Genomic DNA, 25,692 nt, shown 5'->3' on the forward strand with positions numbered 1-25,692 from the left:
AGCACGTTGTTGTTGTTGTAATACGTAATTCTCTAATGACACATGCTTAACCTTTTTTATTTACTTATTTTCCATCTGTATACTTCTTTGATGAAGTGTCTAGATCTTTGGCGCATTTTTTAAATTGGGTTGTTTGTTTCCTAACTGTTGAGTTTTGAGTTCTTTGTATATTTTGGACAACAGTCCTTTATCAGACATCTCTTTTGCAAATATTTTCTCCCAGTCTTCTCATTCTCTTGACAGTGTCTTTTGCAGAGAAGAAGTTTAAGTTTTAACGAAGTCCAGCTTCTCAGTTATTTCTTTCATGGATTATGCCTTTGATTTGGGGGTCACTGATTTTAATCACAAAAACAGTGACAATAACAAGACTAACCCAAGGTGGGATGTTAATTGCCATAAAAGCAGTAATATGGTATTGACTAGAGCTTGCTGGTGATGTTTTATTTGCCATTAAAGGATTCTTCCATGCAAATCATTCCCACATGTAATATGAAAAAATACATATTTACAATTATTTTGTTTATCAGTGTAGCTATTTCAAATGAAATGTCTGCAGTAGAAATAGACCAGGCTGCATACGTCAATCCTGATTTGAGATTAGCAGGCATCAGCCACTCCCCAAGCTGCTGTTCCTGACATCTTGCTTGAACTCAAAGCCAAGTATTATCAACAGAGGTGTTCTTCCATTCCCTGGTAAGCTCATAATGGTGCTCCATGGAAGAATGCCTTCCTTCTCTGTCCCAGTAGCAGAAACCACAGCTGCTAATGACTGTAACTCTGCAGACATGTTAAACATCAGAATTTGTTAATCATGGCAAAAGAGTTGCTATGCTATGTCAAGAAATGACAATGATAGTAGCAAGACAATCACACTGCAAGGAGATGGACTCCAGTGAAATATGTATCAGGGAGATCTTTGGGAAAAGATATTGGCATTCCTGGTCTGAGAGATACCACAGTCTGTGTGTTTATCAGCCAATGAGCTCAAATGGATAGATAACTGAAGAAGAGCTCAAAGGAAATGAAGGACTTCTTAAAGGGGATATCAGGGACTAACATAGAATCTCTTCCACTGCATTCTCTTGGTCAATGTAGTTACAGGCACAGCCCAGATCCAAGGGGGAGGAAAAAAAGATCCCACCTCTTGATGGGGGCAGTTTTGAGCCATCATTAATCCACGACCTATAATAATTTCTATTTTTTCCTTGCCTATTAGTCCATGGGCATGAGGAGCCCAATGATGACGCACTAATTGTGGCTTCTGTGGACCTCTTACTATGTTGTCTTAGGTGATATAGTTCCCTCTTAGGACCCAGGACCTCACCGAACCTAAAATGGTAGGGATGAGAAGCACATAGTCTGCAAATGGGTTAGGGAGTGGTGGTGAAGGGGAACTCCTACTTCTATCTTTTGGTTTCTGGATCTGCATGTTTTTGCTATTGGGCACAAAGTGCCCTATCACCTATAGGCTTGGTACATAAATTGCATCCTAGAAGATAGCACTTCAAGTTGCTCAGCTGTCTCTGAGCAGGCACTTCAGCTGAGCCTGTACTAAGACATTCTCTTATTCTATTCGGATAGCTGCCTCTGGGCACTGCAATATTTGGTTGAAGCATCCTTAAGTGAGATTGTCATGCGGCAGCAAAATCTGTTTTCAGCTCCCATCAACACACTGGGCCTATTAATCCATAAAGCAACCTAGAGACTGTTTTACTTCCTCTGATCTTTGGTTGTAGTGGACACCCTGCCTGTCCCATGAGACCATAGGTGTGAGTTTAGGAAGAGGCACTGCTGTAAACCAGTCAGGTGGCATGGGAGATTGAGCCATCTATTTTGGGGTCTTTTTTTTTTTTTTAAGATTTTATTTATTTGAGAGAGAGGGACAGAGAGAGACAGAGATAGTGAGCAAGAACATGAGTGGGGAGGAGAGGGAGAAGCTGGCTCCCTGCTCAGCAGGGAGCCCAGTGTGGGACTGGAGCCCAATGCAGGACTCAATTCTAGGACCCTGGGGATCATGACCCAAGCTGAAGGCAGACGCTTAATGTACTGAGCCACTAAGGAGCCCCCTATTTTGGGGTCTTAATGGTGCTCTCTGGATTGCTGTCTGGGCAGGACTCTTGGGTCTGACCCCAAATGTACCATTCTATTATGCAATAAATTGCTATAGCATGTATACGGGCTAAGTAAACTTTTCCTTCTTTCTGGAGAAGCTGCAGATCAGAGAGCAAAAAACACATTATGCACCTGGCCTAAGACACTATTAGAGTGAAGTGAGTTGAAGCTGTCATAGAACTGGCCACTGAAGCCACAGCCGGAATTTGAGATGTGGCAAAGAGGACGGGAGGCAGGGCCTCACAGGCATCCGAAATGCATCCCATCTGCTTTAGCTCTATTATCCCAAATTGATTTAGAGTCTCCCTCTCTGTCTCTGTCAGTCTGGGGAGAAAACACAATGATCAGACTTGGGAGTGCTGAGCAAGATACGCTGGAGGGTCTCTAGCCATTGAGAAAACATATGATGCCGTTGTACATTCCCTGTGTTAAAACACTTCATTCCAAGATTTATTTTGTAGTTTGTGGCTCCCTCCTTTGAAGGCTTTTCTTTCTATACATGTGCTAAGAGTTTTGCCCTCTGTATTCCTGCAAGATGGTTTTGGAGCTCCAAAGTGTCCTCTTTGTGATTCCTACTGAATTTTTTAAAATTGAGAACTCTGTTCCATTTACTGTAAATCATTATACCAATATAAACTCAAAGACATTCAGTGGGTTTCTGACATCAGTCTCCAAGTCTCCAGTTCCTCATTTTTAAGAAATGGATAATAACTCCAAACCAGTGTTTTTCACGTTGGCCTTGTTCTATCTGATGCATGCTAGAATGTGTCCTGGTGTCTGAGCTTAGTTTCTGAGTCCTCAGTTGTTTTGATTAATTCATCACTATTTTATTCCCATCCACCCCCTCAGGTTTGTCTTCTCTTGCACCCCTTCCAAAGCATTGTTAGCGCACATGAGAGTGTGTTCCGCATTCTTCTCCCTGCTCATATAATCATCTTTCATTTGTATGTACATAGTGTCCAACAGTGGTCCCATTCTTCCTTCCTAGTGGAATCTTGACTTTATTTGCAATGCAGTGTGCTTAATCCTGGCAATGGGTCATGATTGGTCCAAGCTAATAATGATAATCCTTTCTCCATATTTCTCAGCCTAAACTCTGCAGCTAGAGGTGGCCACATGACCCAGCTCTGGCCAAGGAGATGTTAGCTATGGGTCAGGCTTCCAGGAAAACTGATGACTCATTTAGAAGAGTCTTTGCCCCTTGCCCTTCTTCCTGCCTAGAATGCGCATATGGTGCCTGGAAGTGCTATAGGCATCTTATGGCCATGCAGTGATAAAGATGGGGGGGGTAGAGATATAAGAAGGGTCTGGGTCTTTCAGAGCCCTATAGAGCTGCTGAAACAAGCTAGAAACTGTCTATATTCAGACTACCTCTCATGGAAGAAAAACAAACTCCTTTGTTTAAACCACTGCTAACCTGGTTTATTGTTATCGTGCATCTAAAAGCATTTATAACTGAAACAAGTTGCATATGCAAGCACACGCAAATTTTTTCGTCTTCAATTTACGTAAGTACAATCATATTTTACATATTTCTCTTAGTTTACAGAATCTTGCTTTATATCCTTCATAATACATAATGGAAATTTCTCCAAGATAATGGGTATAGTTCTAATTTATTATTTTAAAAATGTTTTATTAATTGTCATGGATAGGTAATAGTGCTACAGGGTTCAAAATTCAAAACGTATAAATGGAAAATGGTGTGGTCACTTTAAAACACGAGCCATTCCTCAAAAAATTAAACACAGAGTTACTATATGTTAGAAATTTCACTCCTAGGTATATACCCAAGAGTAATGAAGGCACATACCCACACAAACAATCTTCACACAAATGTTCGCAGCAGGATTATTTATAATAAAACTAAATGCCTTTCAACAGTGAACAAAATGTATACGTATAGTCATACGATTGGAATATCACTCAGCAAAAAAAAAAAAAAAAGGAATCCTGATGCATGTTACAATGCAGATGAACTTTGAAAACATTAATGCTAAATGAAAAGAATCCAGTTTCAAAAATTATATTATATGATCATATTTATGTGAAATGTATGGAATAGGCAAATCCACAGAGACAGAGAGTAGATTAGTGGTTACCTGGGGCTAGGGGCAGGGAAGCTGGGAATGGAGAATGATTGCTAACGTTTAGGTGGTTTCTTTTTGGAGTGCTAAACATGTTCTAAATTTTCATTTTGGTGATGGTTGCAGGACTGGGTTGAATATACTAAAAAAATCACTGAACTATACACTTTATTTATTTATTTAAAGATTTATTCATTTAATTGAGAGAGAGAGAGAGAGCATGAGGAGTGGGGAGGGAAGAGGCAGAGGGAGGGAGAGAGAGAATCCTCAAGCAGACTCCCTGCCAAGTGCAGAGCCCAACACTGGGCTCCATCTCACAACCCTGAGATCATGCCCTGAGCAGAAATCAAGAGTCAGACCCTTAACTGACTGAGCCACCCAGGCTCCCTGACTCCTCCTTTTAAATGGTGCCATAGTCTTCAATTTCATGACTGTAACTTAATTTTTTAATGAGTTCCCTATTTGATATTTAGAGTATTTCCAGTTTTTGCCTTTCTAAACAATGATGAAATAAATAATCTTGTCTGGACATCATTCCCTATATTTGTGAGTACATATTTGGGATAAAATCTTAGAGGTGGAATTCTTGGATTAAAGGATAAGTGTACTGGGGCGCCTGGGTGGCGCAGTGGTTAAGCGTCTGCCTTCGGCTCAGGGCGTGATCCCGGCGTTCTGGGATCAAGCCCCACATCAGGCTCCTCTGCTGGGAGCCTGCTTCTTCCTCTCCCACTCCCCCTGCTTGTGTTCCCTCTCTCGTTGGCCGTCTCTCTCAAATAAATAAATAAAATCTTCAAAAAAAAATAAAGGATAAGTGTACTTTTTATTTTGATGGAATTTCCAAAATGATCTCCACAGTGTCTGTGGGAAGTTACCCTCCCACTAGAAATATCTGAGTGTGTCTGTTTCCCATAGCCGTGATAGCACTATGTGTTACAACATTTTTGATCTTGTCAGTCTGGTAGTTGAAAAATTATATCATGTTGTGGTTGTAATGCACATTTTTGTTATTGTGAGCACATTAAGCATCTTCCCCACATTGAATACCATCACATTCAATAAAGTTAATGTTATATTCATTCATTAAGTCATTTGAGTTTTCTGTAAATTGCTTATATCCTTTTCTTGCTTTTCTGTGGGTTTTGGTCTTTTTCTTATTGTTTTCTTTAGGGGCTCTAGTACGGAAATTAGCTGTTTGTCTCATTTTTAGCCAATATTTTCCCAAGTTCTTCATTTGCCCTTTGATTTTATGGTTGGGTTTTGTTTTGTTTTATTTTGTTTTTGCCATGAAGAAAATTTTACTTTTGGGTATAGTGAAATTTATTACTATTTTCTTTCATAGCCTCTGGATTTTGTGAAATGGTAAAAATAATTATTTATTTCTAGAGCATTTATGATTTCATTTTTTTTACATGTAAATATTTGTAGAATTTATTTTGCTTTAAGGAATGGGTAGGGATCCAATTAATTTTTGGGGGGTGGCTTTTTAGTAGTTCTGATGCCATTGTTGAGTAGTCTTCTTCTCTCTGCTAACTTGGTATGCCCCTTTGATGTATCAACTTCTTCTGTGTATTGTCCATGTTTCTAGACCTTGTGAGTCACACTGCATTCCTGGAATAAACAACTCTTGATCATGACTTGTTATATTTTTGACTTGGTGTTCAAATCTGCTAATATTTTACTTAGGATTTTTGCTTTTGTGGCGTGTGTATGCAGTGTTTATTTGGTCTACACATCAATGATATATCCAGTTCTCTAAAATATTATGGAAGTTTTCCTTCTTTTTATATATCTGGAACACTTTGAAGGCATTAAAATTATTTAGTCTTTGAAGGTTATTAGAATTCCCTTGTAAAACCTTCTGAGCCTGGTGCTTTTTGGAGGGCTCCACCCCACGGCAGGGCTCGATCCCACCATCCTGAGATCATGACCTGAGCTGAAATCAGGAGTCTGACACTTAACCAGCTGTGCCACCCAGGTGCCCCTGGAATTAGCACTTTTAATATTTTATTTCTTCTGTGGAAATTGATCTTTTATGCTTTCTTTCTTTACCAGGGTCAATTTTGATAAGCTGTATTTTTCAGAAAATTATCCATTTCATCTAGGTTTTCAATGTATATTCAAAGAATTATACAATTTAGACTCATGATATATTAAAATAACCCCTGATTCAATAGTTGATCTCCTATTGTGCTATTTCATTTATACTTGTGCTTTCTCTCTTTTACAATGATTTGGTCCATTTTGTTGATTACTTCATAGAAGTTTTTTTTTTTTTTAAAGATTCTATTTATTATTTGACAGACAGAGACACAGCCAGCGAGAGAGGGAACACAAGCAGGGGGAGTGCGAGAGGAAGAGGCAGGCTCCCAGTGGAGCAGGGAGCCCGATGCGCAGCTCGATCCCGGGACCCTGGGATCACGCCCTGGGCCGAAGGCAGACGGTTAATGACTGAGCCATCCAGGCACCCCTTCATAGAAGTATTTTATTTTTTAATTCTACTATTTGGTTTTTAACTCAGTTACTTATGCTTTTATTTTTATCATTTCCTTCTCTCTACTTTCATTAGATTTACTTTTCATTTCTTTTTTAACTTTTGAGATAGATATTTAATTCATTTATTGTTATATTTTATTTTCATTCTTATGTTTAATCTATGCATTTTCTTTGCTTTAACTATATCCCAAAGATTCTGATATATAGGATTTTCATAATCATTATTTTTCTAAGAAACTGTTCAATTTATATTTCTCTATTGACTAAAGAATTGTGTAATAACACTTTATTTCCAGATGAAAAAGAACTTATGCCTTTTGATTTTTCCATTTTATTACATTGTGATAAGACAACGTTGTTGGTTTACATTATTTTTATTTGGAAGAATTCATTGACGTTTTCTCAGTGACCTCACATATGGTCACTTTTCATGAATGTTTCACATGTATTTGAAAAGAAGAAATACTCTTTCATAAGGGTGAAGGGTTCAATATGTATTCATAACATCTATCTTGGGATTATGTTGTTTAGGTTATATATACATGTGTGTGCATATGTGTGTAGTTACATAATTTCTTTTCTTTTCCAATTTGCCCTGTGTTGAACTGAGAGTGGATCTATAGCCTGTGATAATTAATGTACTTCCATGTATTTCTCTTCTTATCTCCCGTATTTATGCTTTATGAAGGTTGCTGCTGCATTATTTGATGCAGAGTTATGGATACCATTTATATCTTCGCTGTGAAGTATGGCCTTCAGTATTATAAAGTGTCCTTCTTTTGTCTCATTAAGCACTTTTCCCTCCACGAATTTCATCTTGTCAGATGTCAAGGTCACAATCCCTGCTTTCTTGATGTGCATTTTTCTGGTATAGTTTTGCCCATCCTTTTTTATTGCACTTTGTTTTGGAAGTATCTCTTACAGTGTAGAGTTGGATTTTGCCTTGTAAGACAGTCTGAAAATATTTTTCTTTTCATAAGCTTATTGAAGCCATTCACATTTATTGTTACAACTTAAACACGTGATCTTAGTCCTGTGTGATTATTTTATGTCGTATTTACTATGCATTTTTACCATGTGTTTTTCATTCTCTGGTCTGTTTTCTTTGCTTTTTAATAAAAGAAATGTTGGTGATTAAAATGATTTATGTTTTTGTTTTAGTAGTTATCTCTCCACTAATATATTTATATAATGCCCATGTTTTCTTTATTAGGCTTCTATTATTTGGTTTGTCTGCTTTAAATGGTGACTCTGGCCTTCAACCATAATCTATGCGAAATCAATGAATTTATTCTACTTTTCCATTTTTACCTTTTTCCTCTCATTAACAAATTATGTTATCAGAGCACATAACACCTACATACTATTCTTCCACCTCGTCTCCACCTCTGGTTGGTCTGAGATCTATAGTTAAAGTAGTCAGTGCTTACCATAGTCCTTCTAACAGTTTCTTCACTCACTTCTTAGTTGGATGACGGTGGTCTCTTAGTAGATTCTTCAGGAAATGCGCATTAGTACCATATTCCCCAAATCCTTGCACGTCCGCAATTCTTTCTCTATAAACAAGCACATGAAAAGATGCTCAGCATCGTTAGGGAAACGCAAATCAAAACCATAATAAGATACTGCTTCACACTCATCAGAATGGCTATTAAAATGGAACAAGGAAAATACCACGTGTTGCAGGACAATGAGGAAATTGGAGCCCTCATACATCGCTAGTGTGAATGTAAAATCGTTCTTGTAGAAAACAATTTGGTAGACCCTCAAAAAGCTACATGTAGAATTATCCCATGACCCACTTCTAGATAATACCCAAAAGAGTTGAAACAGGTACTCAAACAAATCCTTGTAACAAAATGCTCATAGCAGCACTGCTTGAAGTAGTCCAAAGGTAGAAACAACTCCAATGTCCATCAGTGGATGAGTGGATAAACAAAGTTTGGTTATCCACTCAATGAAGTATTATTCAGCCATAAATGGGAATGAAGTACTGATACATGCTACAATGTGGATGAACCTAGAAAAACAGTATGTTAAGTGAAAGAAGGCTGACACAGGTCACATATTGTATGATTCCATTTATATGAAATATCCCAAATAGGCAAATCCACAGGAACAGAAAGCAGATTGACGGTTGCCAAGGGCTGGGGAGAGGAGTGATAGGGTATAAATGCTGAATGTATACAGGGCTTTATTTTGGAGTGATGAGTTGTTTTAGAACTAGGTAGAACAATATTGTGAATGTACTAAATGCCACTCAATTGTTCCCTTTAAAATAATTTTGTGTTATATGAATTTCACCATAGTAAAAATTGTTTTTTCAATAGCTTTCATATTTGAAAGATTATCCGAGTTGGATTTAAAAAAAAAAACAACAACAAAACCTTTGTTCAGACTTCATCTGAGTTTTTTTTTTTTTTAAAGATTTTATTTATTTATTTGACAGAAACAGCCAACGAGAGAGGGAACACAAGCAGGGGGAGTGGGAGAGGAAGACAGGCTCCCAGCGGAAGAGCCTGATGTGGGGCTCGATCCCAGAACGCTGGGATCACGCCCTGAGCCGAAGGCAGACACTTAACGATTGAGCCACCCAGGCGCCCCATCATCTGAGTTTTTGGTAAGACTATTTGACCACTGCTTAGCTTCCTAAGTTGCTCTTGAGAAATCTAATGCCAACCTAACTTCATTTTCTTTATAAAAGACTTGTTCTTTTGGCTGAGAGGACTACAAGATTATTTTTTTCTTGATTTTTGACTTGAATGTCTAGTTGTTTTATTAAGATATGTTTCGGAGTTGACTGTTTTGAAGCAATTTTCCTACCTGGTGGCCCATTTCAATGTGTGGATTCAGGTCTTCAGGTGTACTTCAGGAGAGCTTTCTTGAATTATAGTATTATAAGTTTATCCTATTTCACTGTTTTCTCTTCAGCATCTCTAACTACACTTGTGCTCACCTATTTTATCTATCATTTTCTCACAGATTCTTTTTGCTTCTTTCTTTCATTTCATGTTCTTGGCTCCTTTTATTTCCAGCCATTATCTTCCATTGCTGGCTTTCACTCATATTTATTTTCTCTTAGGTATCTTATAATTTAGCCATCGCAAGGTTAATTTTTCTTTTCTTTCCTAATGTCAGTTCCCATTAGTTCCAGTTTGTCAGTTTCTCTTTTGAGTTTTTAAATGCTTGATCTATGTTTTCTCCCCCCATCTGCAAATGCTTGTTTAATTATACTTAGCTCATGTTGGAATGTGGTATTATATTTTCTTTTGCATCAGGGCTGGTTTTCTTGATTCCTTCTGGGGTTTTTCATCTACTGAAGTTTTTCTTCAAAAAAATGGAAGTATAACATACGTTCAGAAAAGTAGGCAGCTGATAACTTGATATTTCACTTTCCCCCTGCACTTACCTGAATCCACCATCATTAGGAATCTATCACATGCCAGGGGTACCGCACCACTTTACATAAATAATGTCATCCTTTCTGCCATCTGATTAATGAGTGACCCACAGTATCAGAGTCCCATCCTAATGTTTTGCTTTCTAGGGCCACTCCTGGTACTGATTTTCAGCCTGGGTTCCCCCAAAGCAGTGCCTGAAACAAGGGCTTGCATGTAAGAACTTTATTTAGGAAATGATCCCAGACAGAAGGACAGACTGGGAGAAATAAAATGCAAAAGCCAACGCAAAGTTGTATTATCAAGTTGATCACCTCTACGAGTGATGGGGCTTGATCCTGCTGGAACCAAAAGAATGCACCTCAGGACTGTCCATCAGAGGGATGGGCAGGGGGAATATTTATGCATTAGTTCCTGGCTCCCATTGGTCAAGTCCACTGGGGTGTTGACTTCCTTGTTTGTGAGAAAAGATGAAGGAGGAGGATGCGAGGTAGGGCCCAAGAAGGGTTTCATACTATGTCCTAATGGCTTCCACTGTTTCAGCTAAGTCAGCTCTCAGTCTTAGTGTTGTCTTATGTCTCTGACTGCTTTTAAGACTTTTTTGTCTTTGGTTTACAGCAGTTTTTCTAGAATGTGCCTTAAGTGGTTTCCTTTGTGCTTACCCAGCCTGGGCATACGGAATGAGGTTGTTCTTGTAACTGTGAAAAAGTGTATTCTGAAAAAGTCTTAATCTTATATGTCTGTATTCTTATATGTATTCTGAAAAAGTCTTAATTATTATTTTTTGGAATATTGATTCTAATGCCCTTTTTCCTCTCCTCGGTCTTCAGTTATTAAGTCTAACTGTATAGTATAACTTTCCACACAATCCCACGTCTTTTAACACCTCCCCCTTTTGTTACTTTTCATGCCTCAGAATGGATATATTTTTTAAAAGATTTATTTATTTTTAGAGAGAGAGAAAGAGAGAGAGAGTGCACAAGAATGAATGCAGGGGGAGGAGCAGAGGCAGAGGGAGAGCAAGATCTCAAGCAGACTCCATGCTGAGTGGGGAGCCCAATGTGGGGCTTGATCTGACAACCCTGAGATCATGACCTGAGCCGAAATCGAGAGTCAGACACTTAACCAACTGAGCCACCCTGGTGCCCCAGAATGGATATTTTTTTTAAATCTTTTTTTACAGGGGGCGCCTGGGTGGCACAGCGGTTAAGCGTCTGCCTTTGGCTCAGGGCATGATCCGGGCGTTCTGGGATCAAGACTCACATCAGGCTCCTCTGCTATGAGCCTGCTTCTTCCTCTCCCACTCCCCCTGCTTGTGTTCCCTCTCTCGCTGGCTGTCTCTATCTCTGTCAAATAAATAAATAAAATCTTTAAAAAAAATCATTTTTTACAGTTCAGTAAGTCACTTTTCAATTGTGTCTGATTTGCTATTAGATCCACCTGGTGAATTCTAAATTTCATTTACTGTAATTATAGTCTACATTCATTTATAATATTTCCAGTTGTTTTCTTTCAATAATGTCCAATTCTATGTTAAATTTCTCAATATTGTCTTTAACTCTATTAACATTTTTTAAAAGATTTTATTTATTTGAGAGCGAGCAAGCACAAGTCAGGAGTGGGGCGAAGGGAGAGGGAGAAGCAGACTTGCCACTGAGCAGAGAGCCCCTAACTCTATTAACATATTAAACATTGTTTTTTAGAGGTTCATAGATGATGACTTTGTTTTCTGAATTACTTGTGGGAGTTTCACTTTTCTGTTGTCTTAGTCTTCAGTCACATGGTCTTGTCTCCTTATGTGCCTAGTTCTTTTTTAATGTGTACCAAACATTGTACATAAAAAATGCAGGGATAAATTGAGCCTGAAGGATTTATTGGGGGCTCTAAATTTTAGTCTTTGGTGGACTCTAAATTTCTAATTTTTGTTCTTCAAAGTCCGATGAGTATGCTGAGTTCTGTTCAGCTTTGCACCCATGTTTTTAAATTGGCAGATGCCTCTAGAAGCAAATCAGCTTTAATGTCTGGCTCACGATCTGGGCTTCTCTCGGTTCCCAGATCTTGTTCCTGTGATTCCTTACAGCCTAGGTCACTGGTAACATTTTGATGGTTTCAAATGCTTCATATGTAATATGTGTGTGTGTGTATAAAGTCAGATTTTCTAGTTGTTCTCAACAGGAATGCTGGTCCAAACTATCAAACTCATCATTACTAGTGTAGAACTCCATCCTGAGAAAAAGTTTTATTTTATTTTCTTATGCTACAGAATATGGCTACAGGATAGTTTCAGTAAAACTTATTTGTTTTCTGTTTTCCTAGACAGGCCAGGAAGGATAATCATATAGGGCAGGGAGAGGTTTGAGTAGCTTACAGGGTTTCTCAGCTAGAGAGTATCTTCTTCTGTTGCTGTAGTGAATTTTCGTTAATAAATGGCCTCCTTTTAATGAGAATGATACCATTGAATGATACTATCTTTTCCACTGGGGCCCATAGTTTCAGCTGGTTCTTTCACTACCATTGTCTCCAAGGATACCTCCCCTTTCAAAGTGTCCTCTTCTCTTCCAGGTGTCTTCCCAAGGCTACCACCTCTGGTTCTATGCACTTTCCAAGCACCTTTCTTTCACTTCTCCAGTAGCCAGTAACGCTGCCCCCCCCCCCCTTCCAGGCCTCAGACCTGTTCTCAGCATTTCTCCACTCAGCATGGCCTTTGTCCTACTGAGGGAACTTGAGTTGATGTTATCTGTGTTCTACTGCCACTAGAATCCTGTCACACTCTCTTATGTTTAACCCTTGCCTTACTCCCTCTCTGGTGTGGGCTTCTGAGCTGATGTTTATTAACCCCACTTACATGTAAAGTGAAGTTTGTAGAATTTTCTTTCTCCTAGTTATATAGGAGTGGGTGATTTCTTGTCCTATTAGAACCCAAAACAGTAACACATATTTTTAACTTTTAGTGTTATTTTTTAGTTATCTCTTTGTTATTTTCAAATTGTACTGCATTTTGCTTAAAGAAACAGCTCTACAAGACTTCAATTCTTTGGAAATTGAGACTTTCTTTGTGGCTGAGTACATGGTTGTTTTTTTTTTTTTTTAATGTTCCATGTGTATTCTATATTTGCTTGAGTGTAGTAAACCTATTAAGCACATCTTCTAGACTTAAATTTTTTTGATCTATCACAATTAAAATCTAGTAAAACCGATGTGGCCATGTTTTGTCTATGGTTCTGTCAAGTTGTTGCATCGTGTACTTTGAGGCTATATTGTTAGGTGTATATATGCTCAAGTTCATTAGATCTTTGACCTGTTGTTCTTTTTAACAGTAGAAATTGTTTCCTTGTCCCTTGTTTTCCACCTTAAATTCTATTTTGCCTGTTACCTTGGTTCAATGTTAACATAAGACATGTATCTTGTTTTATAGGTTGTCTTTGCTTTCTTGGTTTGAAAGGGCTCCCTCGTCTTGGATTGTGTGTAGTCTCTTCAGTTTTCTTCTTCTTTTTTTTTTTTTTTAAAGATTTTATTTATTTATTTGACAGATAGAGACAGCCAGCGAGACAGGGAACACAAGCTGGGGGAGTGGGAGAGGAAGAAGCAGGCTTACAGCAGAAGAGCCTGATGTGGGGCTCGATCCCATAACGCCGGGATCACGCCCTGAGCCGAAGGCAGATGCCCAACCGCTGCGCCACCCAGGCGCCCCTCTTCAGTTTTCTTCTTAAAATTATCCAATTTCTCCTACTGTTAATGGTAGCATATGTAACTAGGACAAAACACATTTATGCCAAATAAAGCTTGATTTTAATGACACATTTCCTTAAAAAACAATTCCTTATCCTTCAGCTCCTTACCAGTGATTCCTGAGAGCTTTCTGAGTTCCAGTCTCTGTTGCTTCACTACAAAAAGCAAAGATACAAAAATTAGCTTGCTGTTGCCTCAGTTTCATAATGGCTGACTAAAAGTGCCCCTGTCATGTTAAATTAAGAAAAGTCTTCACACAAAGGCAGATTTGGGAATTCCACTGGAGCTGTCACCAGTGCTGGTATCTAAAGAAGTGGTTGTAGCACCAAGAGAAGAAAAGGGGAAAAAATGTGCCTTGACTGACTAAAAATGAGTAGCGGGACAGACTGGTGGGAGGAAACGTTCAGTTGAATATAGGTGTAAACAGAACATGACAGAAATAGAAAGATCAAGTTGGCAAATTTGACTTACAAAGAAAACTAATGGTGTTCAGTGAAGAGAGGGGTGATGCTGTTACAGGGATAAGAGGTCAATCTTGGCAGAGAGTGGGAAGGGGCAAAAGTCAGAAGACAAGCCTGCTGATGTTCACCACAGAAAAGAGGCCACATTCTGAGAGAACCAGATTTTTACTTCAGAAAAACTGAAGGAGAAACACGGTTTAAAGATATAAAGTCAATGTTATATGGAAAATGAGAGGGTAAGAACAGGAGGTATAACAATACCAGGAACATGGGCCCAGTTTTCCAGGAGGTTAGATTGTAAGGTGCAATCCGCTGGTGGCTCTTTGAAATGGAACTGAAAAATCTATCTTGCAAGATAAGAGATTAGGATGAGGGATGTTTTCTACTTCTGTATTTTCCGTTTTTAAAACACTTGTCTTTGGTTATTTTTTTAGCTTTCTGGATGACCTGGAGGTTGTTTTTGTTCTGAACAAAAGGGATGTAAAGCTGTTTGCTCCCATTCATGGATCTAATTAGGCATGTTGTCCAATCTATAATAAATCCTGGGTTTAGTTTTTCTTTGTTAAGGTAGTCAGAGGCCTTCAGGCATGAGTGACTTATTGAAATGTACTCTCATAGTTGGGGGTGAATTATCATCCTGATATTGTCAATCACTCAATAATTTGATATCTCCGGAGCTCTCCCTTGGTTGTTTTGTACTACACAAAGACGGCATTTATTCTCATATTTGTTCACAGACATGATTCACATTTTGCTATCTAGTGAATAAGGAAATCATTCTAAGTTCAGCAATGGTGGCTGTTTGACTAAAAAAAGTTATTTTCCATATCCACAAAAATGTTAATCAGATTCTTGTCAGAACATGTGTTAAGAAGTGGTTTTCATTGTCATAGCTCTTGATGTCAAATTACTAAAATAAATTATGTTTTGTTGTGGGAACGTGGGTGCACGCAGAAACTCCCAAGTCACATGACCACTTCTGAGCCCACACTTCTTCATACACATAGAAAGTATTTGTGTTTTGTGGTAACAAATGAACGGCAGGAACAGCAGAATTTCAATGTGGCTGTTCTTTATTTGATTAAATATATTCTCTATTTATTCTTAAAAAACTAATTTAACTTAAATGGCAATAAACCATGATAATTTAGAAAACATGTTGAAATTGAGAGTGAAGAGAAATGTTCTCTATGTAAACCGCACTGTAAACCATAAAACTTATTTTTGTCAACTGCTTCTCATGACAGTGGCTGGGAATGTGACATTTCTACTACAGTAGGCAAAAACCATGTAAAATACACTCTCCCACATACCACATCACGTCTCTATTTATATTTCCAAACTAAAAGCATTACAGCCCCCAAAAGTGCTGAGTGTACTGTGTACATTTACACCAAGAGCTGTAAGTTCACAAAAACCTTGCCTTAAACTGGTGTATTTGTGTGGCGAGGCCACTGTTGGCACCCCCTCTCCCCCTCACCATAATGGGTCAGGCTTGGCGCACCAAGAGAAAACCACTGCTCTGTAATCCAAAAAGGTGGTGAACTTTTTTCAATGAATTCTGATCAACACAAGACAGGATAAAAAAATTATTCTCGAACAGATTCTGAAACCCACTCGAAGCATCCATATGATGGCATTCAATACCGCTTACCCACTTCAGAATACGTCGGCAGCTATTCGATTACTTAAGAAAATGAGCCTTATAAGAATTTACATAGTTGGAAGTTGCGTTATTTTAAAACTAGAAAAGGAATCTTTAATAATCTCTACGGCAAACACGAATGTGACAGAAACATGGCTTGTTCTCTAATCGTATCTGAGGTATACATTCCACCCAGCTGACGAGGTCTCAGAAGTTCCCTAATAAAAACTCCCCCTCTCTACTTAAAGATCATAAGAAGTCAGTGCAATCCAGTTCTTTTCCCTGCAGAAAGGGTATTTAGTTTGGGATGTAACATTTTAAAACAATAATACAAACCTCCTGGGAGAATACCACAATAAATGTCTCAAAAACCACTCCGTTAATCCCAGGGTATAATCCGGCTGTTTTAAATTACTGCAGGGAATATTATGGGCCTTAATGACACCGTAACTGCATGAAGCCAAAGAAAGCTAGAAAGAGAGGCCAAAAAGATGAGCTCAGAGCCAGCTGAAGTGACAACAAACATGTGGCTGTTTACTAGGATTGGAGAGGTTTAGTCTGCAGATGTTTGTGGTCTCTAGAAGGTTCCAGAGGAATGAGTTATTATGAAGATTTGCAGAGTTTGATGAGAGCAGGATTCTTCCTGGAGATGGCAGGCCCCAGACAGGGAGGCCCAATGGCAGAGACAGAATTTATAGATTTCTGTGGTCAGATCGTACTCTACTGGTCCCACAATGTACATCAACAAATTAATATTGTACGGATGTCATTTCAAAGCCTCCTAAAGACGAGAGTCATTATTGAAGCCATTAGAGCACAGATGGTTCAAACTATATGCAGATATTCATACTTGCATTTTTGCATTATAGCTGCTTTTTTTTTTTTCTGTTGAACTGTAATGAATTGTCTCATAATCTATTCCATCTTCTTGCCATTAGCAGGCTTTGAATGTTCACAAATAGGAGCAAAGAACTCATTTTCCAGAGCTTTAATCACACAAAGAGGGAATGCCTAATTCTCTAAATGAAATGGTCTGTGATCACTGAAGCAGAGATTTAATATATCACGGCAAATTAGGTAGATTTTAATAAATTACTTATCTCCCTGAATACTTTACATATGCTTAAGAAGGAACATAGCCTGTTTGCAAACAGTGAAAACCCACAGCCTATAAAAATCCTTTGAAGAAAATGACAAATAAAAAAGTAAATTAAAAAATGAAATGCATTATATCCTAGACCTCCAGAGACAATTCCTTTGCAGCATTGATTCACAGCTCCATTAAAAATATCAATTAAATCCTTCAGTGAGATTGGGTAAAAGCTAGAAAATTAACTTTCTGAGCTGCTTTTCGAGGATCTGGTTATCCAGATACACCCCACCATTGTACAAGCTTGATGTAAATTTAAAAAATGATAAAAAAGATATTCCTTTCAGGTCTAACTAAGCATATCAGAATTTGAGCCATACTTTTAATAATTTCTTTCTGTGCCATAAGCTAAGTTTTCAAAACATGAATTTCATGTATATACATATATGTACCTATCTATCTCTTCTTTACATACACACATCCTTGGATCCCATTTCACCATTACAAATCCATAAAAATCATGCAAATGGGAAGAAGTGTGATTTTTTAAGAAAGAAAACCAAAAACTTGCAGTAATTTAATAAGTTGGTGCCAAGTCTCATTCTTTATATTTAATTGATAGAAACTGCATGCATCAAAGAAAATGCACACTGAGCTTTAATGTGCATAAAATGGATATTAGCATTTTAAAGAGGAAGATTAACACATTAATCCAAGTAATTTTCATATATTGCTTCTAATAAAATCTTCACAGTATAAAACTCTTAATGAGGCTAATCATAGGCATTCCATTTAGTGGGACGATTAGGGATAACATGAAAGTATTCCTTTTCATAGGTTTTCTAAGATTTATCCTTTTTGCTTATTAAAAGTAAAAATGGGAATTGCATGTCGGTTCTTCATAAGAAAGTGTTGAAAATGCAAATAGATTTTCTCATGCTATCATGTAGGTATAAATTATTGAGAAGGTACTGCCCATGGTGAAGAACTGAAGTCCTGAGGGGTAGCAGTCATGGGAAGGAGGGAATAGAAAAAATAAACAAATGGAAAAGTATACAAAACTTGAACACTACCAACCCAGGCCTCCCCCACCCTGCGTCCCATGAATTATAGATTATATACACCAGAGTAATTACAGAAATCTCATCTCCGAACTCTCATGTTAGCATTTACTCAGGAGCAGGAGATGCCTCTGGAACGGCTTCTTTCTGCCTCTAAGTCATCTCTGTATTGCTCGTAGACAGACTGTAGGGCATGGAGCGCTTCGATGGTTATCCTGAGCTTGCCGATACATCCACCACCTGCCCGTGCATCAAAGACTAGGGGAAAAAATGGCAGAAAAGTGTTAATATTTCTTCAGATAGGCTACCTGAAACAGGAATTACAAATGTGAAGACGGCTCTATAAAAGGTCAAAGTTCACTGGCACCTCAGAAATCTGTAAATTAAAGCCTGTCCCGTGTGTAGGAAGATACACATTTCAGGTGTATCACGTGTGTGCCTACTTATTGCCCATGGAGTTAGGACTCATGATCTCTCCTGAAGCTGACCTCGTGGCAAGGCTGTAGCATGATGATTCCCGCACAGGAGCAGAATTTCTAACAGAAGAAACAAAGTCTAGAAGGGATCAATTTCAAAAAAAAAAAAAAAAATTTTTTTTAAAGGAAACCTTTAAACACAACTTGGTATACAAAGACTTAGGTGGAGACCTGAGCAGGCAGGGAGGTCACGGGGCACGAGTGGTCCCCAGCTCATTTCTGAGTTTCTTTATACCTCTTCTTTGGGACTCCTCATTTCACTCCTCTGTCTGGCACAGAACACGGCATTAAAATCCTGACCTGACACCTGAGTGTTGAAGTTTTTCAACTCTCTCTCAAAACATGGCCACAGTAGCTGTCTGTGACAGATTAGTATGGCCATACGTGGATTCTCAGAATGAGATGGGCTGTTAACCAGAACTGACTGGAGAAAAGATTAAGAATATAAAAAAAATTAAGAATATAGATCATTTTCATCGCTTCTCTCAGACTCTCTTGGTTCTGGTTGTCTTTCAGAGGGTTTAGGTTAATATTTTAATCCTCTCATCTTTTTCTGTGCCAAAGTTGTGACAAACTGTCATGTAGTTAGATATGTATAGTTTATAAAGATTTCCCAGGATAGGTTTCGATTTTGGTTAATTATCTGGCTTGCTGTTGACTTGGGAGCATGTAACGCATACACAGGACAGACAGCTTGGCATCTGAACCGCAGCTGAACTACGGGGTAACGGTGCCCGGTACTTAAGAGATGCTCAAATAAGTGTTCACCGAATGCACGAATAAATGAGTGAACAAGCCATGTGTACAGCCTTCCAGAGACGGCTCTGCTAACTTAACAAATGCAGCTAAGACTCAGCCTCATTTGTCCACTTACTGCGCACAGGCCTGGCCGTCCTCGTTACGACTGTGAAATGTCGGATTCATAAAGCACAGTCCCTTCAGCATGTTCTAAATACGTTATATGGGAATATAGAGGGCAGGCACTAAGCCCTGATGGGACTCATGCCTTTGAGGTGAAAACCCAGGAGGGTACATTTTGTCAGGAATCCTTTACTCCTCTCAGAATCCTGCCAGGAAAGAAGTGACCGTTACAACTTGGAGTCATTTGCAGTGGCTGTATCACTGGATTGTAACACTGAATTAAAGAGAAGCCTTACAAAAGACGGTATAATGATGACTCAGAATAACATGCCTTGGCTGAAATAAGGCTTGACAGCATGAAGCTTCCATAAACAACATCAACAAAATCCAATGGCCACATTTTTGTCACACACTCAGCCTCAATACTAACAAAATGAATAATTCCTTGTGAAGTGCAATTAATTATTTTAAAATTTCTGTTGATTGAAAGGAAGGCAGAAGGGGATGGCAAGGAGGGAAAAGCTTCCAGCTTCAAAAAAAAAAAAAAAAAAGCTTCAGTTGCAAAGGATTCAACCAATGTGTGACTCAACGTCCCTGCAGCCAGCAAAAAAGAAGGTTTTAATAAAGAATTTGGATTTCAGCATTTGTTGTACAAATTGAGCAATACTTCCACCCATACCGTCGATAGTTTGCTCGATGATGTCTCTCCCTTCCTGAAACATGTCCGCGAGGTCAACGTCAGCAATGCCAATGTCGTCGCACTCCAGATCCTGTTCATCCTCTGGGGGGTCGCTGACCACCGTGAAGCGAACACTGAGAAAGGAAGAAACAGAAAATCCCCACAAAGGGAGAAAAAAGTCACCATGAAACACAACTCCCAAGTGGGGTTTTATCACTAAGTATGAAATCTCGAAGTTTCCAATTATGCCAGTAAAAAGCAAATTACATGAGGTTAGATAAGTTATTGCATGAACTACTAGAATTATTATAGCATGCCCAGCCTTCAAGTGAACATAAATCCACTTTTCTAAGCACTGATTAATGTTTAACTCTAGAATCAGAGGAAATTACTAGGCAAAGAGATGAACCAGATGTTCTCTCTAATACACACTATCTGATCGTATTGGGACACATCTACCTTTAAGGCTAAAAGGATCCAGTGAATAAAGACCACGGAGATCAGGGCACCATTTTCAAAAGAAATGCAACATTTTCTATAGAAATGTACAACTTCGGAGTGGCCACTAAGCAATTTACCCAACTCTCTATTCTATGAAATGCAGGGACCATGCTCCCCGGTAACACTCTGAGTCATGTTAGATAAATATTGTAGCTCCGCGCGACGGCTACACGGAATGTTTGTACTAGTTCAGCAATCTTTTAACTTACAGTCCTAGCATCCAAGTTTTATTTTACTTTTAGACACATAATTGTAGGGTTCTGATGGGACTGATTTGAATTAGTGGCTTGTGTTGAGGCCAAACACACTTGGATTGACCAAATGACAGGAATTTACAGTTAAGGACTCTTTTGATATGTCTTGGCAGTGTAGCTTAAACCATGGATACTTGTAAACTACCATTTTAACCATTTTCAAAACCTAGCCCCTCCAAATCAGAAACAAAACAAGAAACTTGTTTCTTAGGTGACATTTTGAGATGAAAATCTAAGTCTCTGAGAAATCATACCTTGAACAACACGTGCAAATAAAAATCCTTTTCAAACACTTATAGGTAAATAGGATAGTATTTTTAACTAATTTGCTGAAAGTAAGCATTCGACATTTCACTCCTTTACCAAGTCCCTGTTTTTACCCAACAAATTTTGATTAGAAAACAGAAATCCCGGGACGCCTGAGTGGCTCAGTCGGTTAAGCGTCTGCCTTTTGCTCAGGTCATGATCCCAGAGTCCTAGGATTGAGTCCCGCATTGGGCTTCTTGCTCAGCGGGGAGTCTGCTCCTCCTTCTGCCTGCTGCTCCCCCTGCTTGTGCTCTCTCTCTCTCTCTCTGATAAATAAATGAATAAAATCTTAAAAAAAAAGGCAAATAGAAATCCCTTCCATTGAAACCGAAGGCATACAGGTCCTGATTTGTAAGTGGATGAGTATTTTATATGATGCATAAAACAAAGGGATTGAGATGGAGAGGTTAAAAGACATCCATTGTGAGTTCAAATTTCTGCTTTCCAACTATTAGCTGTGTGATGTTAGACACATTACTCAACCTCTCTGTTCTTATCTGTAGAATGGGAAGGGGAATATCTATCTCATAGGGCTCTTACGAGGATCAAAGGAGATGATACCTGTCAACAGTGCCTGGAACAGAGCAAGCGCTGAGGAGATGTTTGCTCTTTTATTACTGTTATGTTTAGCCTAGGCAGAGCTGCTTAAGCTTCTACGTCCCCAACGCAAGAGAAGACGACGACGTGGGGAAGACTTGCTTCAACTGAAAACTGCGATTGCCAAATTATACAAGGACTGTATCAGTCAGTTAAACAAGAAGAATGGTGATGAAAGTAATTGTCCTAAAATGAATATGCTTGGAAGAGTAGGAATTACAAGTGATATCTGATGCACATTTTACATCCACAAGACTTACAGAAAAGATAGAGGCTATGCAGATTGTACTAATACTGTTAAGTGTTATCCTCCTATAATGTCTCATATTTAAGGATCATATCTCTATCACTTTACAAATGCAGACCATTACCTCCACTGAATATATGAGAATTCAGAGACAAAAAGGAAAAAAAAACCCTTCTAAATGCCAGGGAAAGGGCCAGAAACCAAAATTCAGTATTTCTAGCTTTAAATTCTGTAGAGAGCAAAATGAGATGTCAAATATGAAATTAAGAAACTACGAAGTTAAGCTGAAAAGGGAAGAAGGTACACCAAAATAATTTAACAGCTACAATTTGGCTTGGGCTAAACTGCACACAAGATGTTAGACACATTTTATGTCTCTCCTTTAAGGCTGCCAAACAAAGAGATGGAAACCTTGCTTGTTCTGTGTCCTGAAGAGGCTTCCAGTCCAGTCTGAGGACCGGGGCAGACATGTGGGGTAGATGTCAGACACCCACAGGGACGTGAAACCGGAAGGGCTGCTGGAGCTGCTCCTGCCTCCCCTTCTCCCCTCTCCCTCCTGCAGACCTCCCCTCTTGCCAGGTCCTAGATACAGACCCCTGTGTCCTCCTGCAGGCCCGAGGTTCCCTTTGCCTTTGATGATCTTCCTTGCACGGTTCATGACCTGACTGGGTCCTCTTGTCCCCTCACTTTCCGGCTTACTGTCACCTCCTTAGGCTTTCTGTCACTGTTACTTTCTATGTGAGCAACTTGTTTAACCCTCTCTTAGCACTTACTGTAAAATCTAATTGGTTTATTTGTTTACTTGTTGTTGTCTGTCGTCCTCAGTGGGACGGAAACTCCGTCAGTGCAGGGACTCCACCTTGTGAAGCATTTCGCTCCCTAAACTTACGTAGGGGACCATAAATGTTGTTGAATGACCACATGAACTGCAAATTGGATGATGCCCCGGAAGGCTGGCTCATTTGAAGCAGGTGTACTGGAGGAGGCAGGCCCTGGGCTGGGCATCAAGGTTTAGACCTCAAATGTCACTTGCTGTTGTTTAGGAAATCAGAAAGCACTAAAACTCCTTAAATCGCTTGACGTTTTTGATTCTTTCCTCATTCTGAAATAATTCCTTTCCATATAAAACAGGAGAGAAGACCCTAAGGGTTACCTTTGAGTTTTACCTATTGGAATGCAGATGGTGATAATGGATCTCCTCAATGGACATGGTAAAGAGAAGAAATGAAACCAAGAAAGAACCTTAAGTCAGTGTCAACACGATGACCTCAAATAAATAATTTTTAAGACCTGCTTCAATGTGTTATCTCCCTTTGAAAGTGACACTTGTATACTTGCGAATATAGCCAGGGCCAGGGTGCAAAGGTCCCGTACGTAATTCGTTATGCAATGTACATAAATTTATGTATGTCAGGGAAGACTGGCCAAACTTCTCTGACTGGGGCTTTGTAAGCTGTCTCCAATATTCAAGAGGGGTGCTGCCTGAGAAAGCGAATTCTTATAAACTAACAGGTACTTAAAACAATGTGAAGTAATGGGACCTGTAAGTATTTGCAAGATGTGAGACCATTCACTGGAATAACAGTTGTCTTTGGCTGTGGAAACATGAAAACATAAACTCCCCCCTTCTCCTGAAGAAAATGATACTGTCAGGGAGAAAAGCAGGCACAGCCATTCTCTCCTGTTACGGTCTCATTCCCGCCACAGTGGGTAGTGGTGTGGTCGGTGGCGTGGGCAGTGGCCACTCTGGGCATTCACTCAGCCCCCATCCCCTGCCGCCAGTCACTCTGTGCCTCCAATGCCTCTCTTGGTTTTTCTCAAAATGACACGAACATTTGTGTCTCTGAGGGTCATTTAGAGATCTTTAGAGAAACAAGGATGGGTCAGTGGAAGTCATTACACTTACTGTGGACTTTAAAAAATTTTTTTAAACTATTTTGCTACAAGGAAGCAGGTCTTTTGAGGAAAGGCAAGTCTACATTTAAAGCAGAATCTGTCTTTTTAAAAATACCCACTTGTGAGGAAACAAAATTGCTCTCCCCGATGAGGAGTGCTACTTATAATATGTTCTAACATTCCAGAGACAAAGTGAACGCAGAGGTAGACAAGTACGACTGAAAAGATTGGGAAGTCCAGCCCATGGCTTGTCCATGGGAACAGGGCTCAGTCACGGATAGTAACAACCCAGTCTGTTGACCACAGAGAGGCAGACGACAAGGTCAGTGCTGTGTAATCACTTGTGACCTGGGATAACCATGGAACACTGAGGCACTGAAGGGGCCTTGAAAGAAGCTCAAGTATACAAAGTAAATAAGTAAAACTTGAATGATGATCTACCATGCTGGGAAAAACAGAACTTCAGGCTAATTAACCCCTTCTTCAGAACTGAGATCCAAAGAACTGATATATGTACTTCAAGGAGTCAATGAAAAAGCTACTATCAGATCCTAAGAGCTAAGAATTCCAGTCTCCTTTCCTGAAAGAGAAGATCAAATGCTAGTTTGCAAGCTCTTTTGAAACACGGAATGTCTTGTGTGGCTAGCTCAGTCGAAGGAGCACGTGACTCTTGGTCTCAGGGTTGTGAGTTCACGCCCCATGCTGGGCGTAGAGATTACTCAAAAATAAAATCTTGAAAAAAAAAAAGAAAAAGAAAATGTCTTTAATTTTCCCTTCATGCCCTCTAGGAAAGGGGAGAACTTGAGCCTCCTTCTCGGGTGGGCAGGGGCGGGCTCCATTTCTGAGGCACTAACATCTATGGGCCACAAAAGCAAGGAGAAGAGAGATAAGGGGCCCATCCGGCTAAGGGAGGAGAGCCAGCTAATGGGCTGATGGGCAATGCCTTACAGAACTCCCCAAACTATACACATGGGAGCGCACGCAAAAGCAGGAAGTTACTAAGATCCGGGGTTTTCCTTCTTAAAAGGATATCATTTCTCTACTGAACCAGGATCCAAAATCTGTTGAGATTTGCAAAAAAAAAAAAAAAAAAAAAGGCATGAAAAATACCATGAAATGATGACTAATAAAACAATGACAGTAAGGTACAATTAGTCTGGAAGGCTGATGAGCTAGTACGAGTAGTAATACTGACATCACTACTACTTACACGGATGACAACGAACGCTTACTGCGCCCTCTGTGTCAGGTACTACTGCAGCCATCCCGCATTTATTATCTCATTCAATCCTCACAACCACCCTATCTGGTATTATCTCCATTTTACAGATGAAGAACACGAGGCGGAGGGTAGGTGTCCAAGGTCCGACAGTTAGTAAGTGATGAAACAAGAATTTATACTCCGGCCACGCCCTCCTTGCAATCATGTCATGGCACTTTCGTAATACTCGAACAGTAATGGGATACCGGCTATACACCGTAGGGTGTTTTGGTCTGCAAAGCACTGTCGGATCTTGACAGTTAACTCTGTATGGTACGCAGGGCTACTTCGTGTCTAGGAGGATAGAGACCAAGAGGAAACGTACCCATTCAAGGGAACACGGTGAATCAGAATTCTGATTCCGCATCTTGAGCTTTCTTTCCCCACACCATGCCACAGAGATCTACTTTCTATAAACCATCCGGTAATTTAGAATGCTTAAATATACCTCGTGTAAGGCAGCTCTTGTTTCAGTAGTATTGCCTTTAAGATGTCTCTCTTTGCTTGGTTGTTTTCTTTATCCACGTAGATCACTATA

General features: G+C 39.3%; 1 long non-coding RNA gene across 3 annotated transcripts; it reads right to left on the reverse strand.

Annotated features, from left to right (window-relative positions):
* Positions 1 to 658: 658 nt before the first annotated feature.
* Positions 659 to 25,692, reverse strand: LOC117795191. Of its 3 annotated transcripts, XR_004619059.1 has the most exons (6): positions 25,603 to 25,692; positions 20,093 to 20,226; positions 18,152 to 18,334; positions 13,930 to 13,974; positions 8,123 to 8,248; positions 659 to 777 (listed from the first exon to the last, which is right to left on the reverse strand). It is a non-coding gene; the product is annotated as an uncharacterized LOC117795191 (long non-coding RNA). The 3 variants fall into 3 exon arrangements; XR_004619060.1 differs by lacking the exons at positions 659 to 777; positions 8,123 to 8,248 and adding an exon at positions 13,789 to 13,841; XR_004619058.1 differs by lacking the exons at positions 659 to 777; positions 8,123 to 8,248; positions 13,930 to 13,974 and having other exon boundaries at positions 13,995 to 18,334.

The sequence above is a fragment of the Ailuropoda melanoleuca genome, chromosome 12 (genome assembly GCF_002007445.2).
Source record: "Ailuropoda melanoleuca isolate Jingjing chromosome 12, ASM200744v2, whole genome shotgun sequence".
Classification (NCBI taxonomy): Eukaryota; Metazoa; Chordata; class Mammalia; order Carnivora; family Ursidae; genus Ailuropoda; species Ailuropoda melanoleuca.